The following is a 6071-nucleotide window of genomic DNA, read 5'->3' on the forward strand; positions in this document are numbered from 1 at the left end:
AGATAAAAATAAATGTTAATGTTCTTCAAACTGATATTGATTATAATAATTTTATTCACGTGTTTACTCACGGCTTAAACAGAATTGTTATCATTATTTTTTTATTATTGCATTTTTTCCAACAACCAAATGGAAAAAAAATCGAGAAACCTTATTCATTCAAAAAATTATACCTTGGAACGCTTTTTTGAGATAGTTTGTGAGGTTTTCTGTTGAAATTAATCATGTGTATTTTTTAAATGAGAAAGGTTTCCCGATTTGTTTTCGATTTGGTTGTAGAAAAAAATGCAATAATAATAAAAAAATAATGATAACAATTCTGTTTAAGCAGTGAGTAAAAACGTAAATAAAATTATTACAATCAATATCAGCTTGAAGTTAAGTGAATAGAACATTAACATTTATTTTTATCTGTTAAAGGTCGTGAAAGCAAAAAATTGTTTCGCTTTAATTAGTTCTCGAAGCATGTCACGAAATTTACTACTAATTAAAAAAAATATTCACGTAATTAATTCTACTACATTCTCATTTCGTCAACTATTTTCAGGAATAGAAACATTCCAACTCGTAAAAAATAAAACATCGCACAGCGCAATATTAATAGCAGACGAATTCGGCAAGTTGGTGATGAAAAATAAAATAAATTTTTCCATCAAAATACTGCGCTAACTTCCTGTGGACGAAAGCCGTACATCGTCCACTATATTGGCCCCTTATTACAACCAATTTTCAGTAGTTTATTCTTTTTTTTTTTGCTTTAATAGCTGCCTCTAAAAAAATGAGAAACTTAGCATCATTTACATTGATCTTCTGCGATTGTCGGGAGCGGTGCACATACAGCGCCCTCTGGGAAAAGTGAACAAACGTTGCCACTTCTGCATAGTAAAGATTTATCACTCCCGTCGTTCAAGGAGGAAAGTCATTTACACCCTAACTTCAATGTTTTCCCTCACTGAAAAGCAGCCTTAATAACACATAGATACGGCAGTGGGCGTGGTTGTTGATGCAGGAAGAACCGCGGGGGAAAGTAAGGGGATACCACGTGACTGGGATGGACACACAGTGGAGTGTTTCGCGTAACTGTGTAAATTCTCGTAGGGATTTGAGTAGCGTTGATTTTAATTTTTTATCTTCGGCCAGAAATGTTTTGGAACTTTTTTTTTTTCTGTGACCCGCAAGCGCATAGTTTACTGATTAATGGATTTTTTTCTATTTTATTTCTACTGTAAATTGTTGAGTTACGCCGATTTAAAAATGGTTCTAAAAGTTCACTCATTGAGAAATAGAGTTACTAATTCACCCACGTTTTCGAAAGAGGGTAAATTGCAGAGAAGTTCTTTACGATGAATGAAAATTGTTTTTATTTCCCCTCGCTCTCTCTCTTTTTCCGTTTGTAATGCAAGATAGCTTTTTTACTATTAACTTACTATTTCATGCTTTCAAGAAATGAATAAAATATTAATTTTGTGAAAATGATGTTAAAAGTTTCAAATGGTAATGTATTTCAAACTATTTTTAGCCTATCTTCCCCGCAAAAGTTTTTTTTAAGGAAAATTAATGAAATAAATAAAGGCTTAATCTAATCAAAAAACATCGCTAAACAGGAAGAAAATTTTCAAAAATAAATTAAAGAAAGGCTAAAAAAAATTTGCAATTTCCCCCCTCTAACTTTATGTGTTTGAATCTTGTTTGTATTTTCCTTATTCAGCAAAGTTTTTTTTTTTCTTTTCTTTCAAAAAATATGGATCGCTCGTTAATCGCGAAAATTTTAGCTACTCTAAACATATTTTTAATATTTTGGGTTCGGAATTAAAAAAGGTATATTTACGAAATTCGAAATGCAATTTCCTATACAGTTTACAAGTTAGAGATAGGCTGATTTTATAGAGACGTGCATTCATAGCGTAAATTGTTTTATTGCGTGTAAAAGTGGTTAGTGAGATGAAAAAAGTGTTAATTTTGTTTTATAGGACAGGGGAAAAAAGGTTTTTATAAAACAATTGTTTGAACCCCCCTCCCCCCCCAGTTGATACCCTTTTGGGGGAAGGGTGGATTTATACACGAAATGCCATTAAGAGTCAATGAAAAATGTAAATACTGAAATTCAGATATGTTTAAAATCATATTTCATGTCTAAAATGCACTGACATCACTACGGGGGAAGCGTTTGCGTGGGGGGACGCTCTTTTGGGAGGTGATACCCAAAATGCATTTAAAAGTAAAACCTGTGTGCCAAATTTGGTAAAACTCCCACGCAAATTTTGTATTTGTATAAAGAACAAACACCTACCCACACGCAAACATACATCCATTTATATATATCTTTTTCTTTCGTTCTTTTTTTGCTAAGTTAGACGCTATTTTTTATCGAAATACTTCTCAATTTCCACTATAATTCTTTCAACTTTCGAATACCATTAGCTCCTCTGATATTCTTCAACGTTTATAATTGTTTAGAGAAAAAATGTTGTGGCAATAAAATTAATTGTAACACAAGATTCAAGAAAATTTCTTTTTTTTTTTATTTTCCAGTTATTGGTTTTTGAACAAGATTAGTTTTGTGCATTTGCTGCGTACTTTTGGTGCACTTCGGGATTCATTGATGTTTTTTACGTAATGATACATTCGTATCCTTAAATATTTTTCGGTTATTAATTTTGTTAGTTTATATATATGGTTTTCTTCAGGTTCGTACTCCAACACATGCTTTTTCATTGCAATTGTGTGCACAGCAATACGGCATGTTATTCAGTTGGACTCTCTCCTACTAGAATAGAGACATGGGAAGAAAACGCTGAAATCCAAATGACCGAATCACGTGGTAGAGAGCGGCGAAACTGTTTGATCTTCTCCCCGGGTCGTAAAACTCGTCGCCCTTACTCCTGCATCAGCGCATACAATAGCGACTGAATGGAATGGCTCGTCTATCACCCCGTTTGCACTGGCGGAATTAAGCCGCTTAGTTTTCAACTAACCTACTGCGCATTCACTTAGCGCATCTCAAAGCCGCTTCAGTTGAGCGACACTGGGAAGCCGCTCAACAAGACCAGGGAGTAAAAGGAAGGAGACGAATCTCCATGTTAGCAGTTTGGCAACAAAATTCCACTTCCGCCAGAGGCCGCTAGAGTATCATCTCTCGCACTACTTATATCTTTTCGCTCGTAGCGAAGCATTGTAAACAAGTGTGTTTTAAAAACTATCACCTGTATATTTGGAAGTATTAAACTACTTTCGCCATGAAAGCTGTTCAAAGAAGCATAGAATACTTTACTCCACCCTAGGTTTTTGGCATATTTTGCATTCGATGTGTTTAATTTGTATTTCTGCTACGACTTTAGCGGGCATTCATTCTTGTTATGTGTTGTGCAATTTTGTGTTCTATTTTGTATATTGTTTTTGATATGGCTGTTCTGCTCATTTGCCATGAAACTAAAAATGATTTTAGCTGGCTTTTGAAAACATTTTCTCCCAATAAAACCCGTAAATTACGATCCGGTTTTCATAATTTTTCTGAGTACTATGCATTTAATTTTAAGAGTAAGCGAGAAGACTTGATTTTAAAGTTATTCATTTAAAAAAATAGAAAGAGAGTAGCAATGAACACTAAAGTTTTGGAATTTAAATCACTAATTTTGTTTCCTTCTAGTTATATTTCCATGTCCTTTTTCTTCTTATTTATTAAATTTCACATAGGCTTAACTTGAATAATAGAAACTCCACTGTAGTAGAAAAACTCAATAACGCACTCATGTAGAGAATTCAATTGAAATTAAGATTGAACTGTTTAACTTATAATTTTCATCAAAATATTTATGTTTTGCTTTTTTTTTTTCTTCAAATTTCACTTAAATCCAGAGCAGAGCAACAATTTCAAACTAAACGTAATACATAAAGTTTTATGTAAGCTTATATCACACGAAATTTATGTATGGGAGGAGGAGAAAGAAAGTAACTATGGTAAGTGAAAACGAAACACAATGTGATAAATATAAGCTATAAACTAGATCAACGCTTGTAATAAATAGCACTTTCTTGTAACATTATTTGTAATTGTTCACTAATAACTAACGATAAACAATTTTTTTTTCTCAATATACAGAGTGTTATAATTTTTTCTAATCGTTTTTAAAGATAAATCCAACGAAATAAAAAGAAAAAAAAAGGTTATTTCAGCAAAAGTAATTAATTAAACAAAAACGAAACTAAATATTGGTGCACATAATACAGTGAACTATATTAAGTTATATGAGCTAATATCGCACGAAATTTGTGTGTGTGGGGGGTGGTGCAGGATAAAGAAACTCGGTGTAACAGAACCAAATATTGGAATAAAAGAACCAAGTAATTATGGTAAGTGAAAACGAAACTTAGCTTGATAAATATAAGCAATAAACTAGATTAACGCTTGAATTAAATAGCACTTTCTTGTAAGATTCTTTTTTAATTGTTCACAATTAACTAACGAAAAAGCAGTTTTTTTTCAATGTTCAAAGTATTAATTATTTTTTTTCTTATCGTTTTTAAAGATTAATCCACCAGAAAAAAAGGGGGGAAAAACGGCTTTTTCAGCAGAAGTAAACAAAAAAAGAAACTAAATATTATTGCACATATTACTGTGAAATATTTAATTTTAAATGAGCTTATATCATGCAAAATTTATGGGGGAGGGGGGGAGAGGGTTGATCGAAGTTACTGCATAAATTAATTGGAGTAAAAGAACTAAGGAGAAAGAAGATCGAGGACACACAGAATTAATGTCTAAATTCTAGAACAAATATAAGAAAGAAAGTAATTTTAGGTCCATCGTGCTGACCGCGCGATATTATTGAGTTCCAACAAATTTTTCGTATCAATGGCCCCAAACTAGCTAACTGCCGGCATCCACCCAGTCGAATACTCGGGGTCGGTTAAATCAGGCGAGCGAACTGCGAGAGATGGACCACTAGCGCCACCATTGGCAATGGAATAATCCGGTCACTTTTTCGCCCCGCTGCCAAAGGAGATGAGGCTCCTTCTTTTAGCCTCCCTGGGTTTGCAGTTAAACTTTAAGTGCGTTCTCTAGTGCAAACGACTTTTAAAGTAAGTGCGCTTAGCTCGTAAGTGCATTGATGGGTTGAGCGCGCTTAGCTCGCAGTGCAAACGGGATGTATCTCTCAATGGCCTAAGCGCGTTGGCGGAGGGAGACAGGGAGGGAAGAGAGAAACATTTCAGATAAGCAAAACCTGCCTGCAATAGGGAAGTTTTCGATTTTTCAATTTTATTTTTATGTGATAGAGTAACATGTATGAACATCATAGGTGAAAAAATTTTTGCGATACGATAAGTAGTTTTTTTAAAATTAATTTTTAAAGTTCAAGCGCCTGTGACGTCAGATGGCATAGGAAGTGACGTCCGATAGGAGAGAAACGCTAGCGAACCGGTTCCCATGTCATGGGAGAAATCGAAGAACGTGCATTCGACTTCGAAGATGAAACGTAAAAGGCTTATCTCCTCGCGTTTCTGGAACATTAAACCTCTCATCCTCTCGGAAATATTCGAATATCACCATTGATATTATTTGAGGAAGATTATTTAGATTGTGCTTTAAAGAATCCGGCCTCCATAGTGTGTTCAAAAGGATTATTGACTTTCTAAAAAATAAAAATATCAGCGCGCTAAAAATGTCCCTAGCGAAAACAAGGGATCTTCGGCGGAAGGCTGGCCATTCGCGCCCTGTGACGTAGGTTCGTGACGTTTCAGAAAAGCGCACTTTTGCGCGTGGATTTTTAAAAACTCATTAAAAATCAACCACGGTGTTTTAAAATTCGGCGATGGTGAATTTTTTAGTTTTGAGGGTCAATTAACAATATGCAATAGCCAAAATATGAACATTTAATAGGTTGCAACTTCCCTATTGGTTAAAAATAAAGCCCCCCCCCCCCACTGACTCTACGGCCTCTGTTGATTTCGAAAAATAAATTGAGAGTTTGTTCTCGTAAACTCTCCACTCTTTTCCGTTGATAATATTGATCTGACTGGTTGCGAGAATGTTAGGTTCCTGGATAAGGTTGTAGCTTGTTTGATAATCCTTC

The sequence above is a fragment of the Uloborus diversus genome, chromosome 3, assembly GCF_026930045.1.
Source record: "Uloborus diversus isolate 005 chromosome 3, Udiv.v.3.1, whole genome shotgun sequence".
In the NCBI taxonomy this organism is placed as follows: Eukaryota; Metazoa; Arthropoda; class Arachnida; order Araneae; family Uloboridae; genus Uloborus; species Uloborus diversus.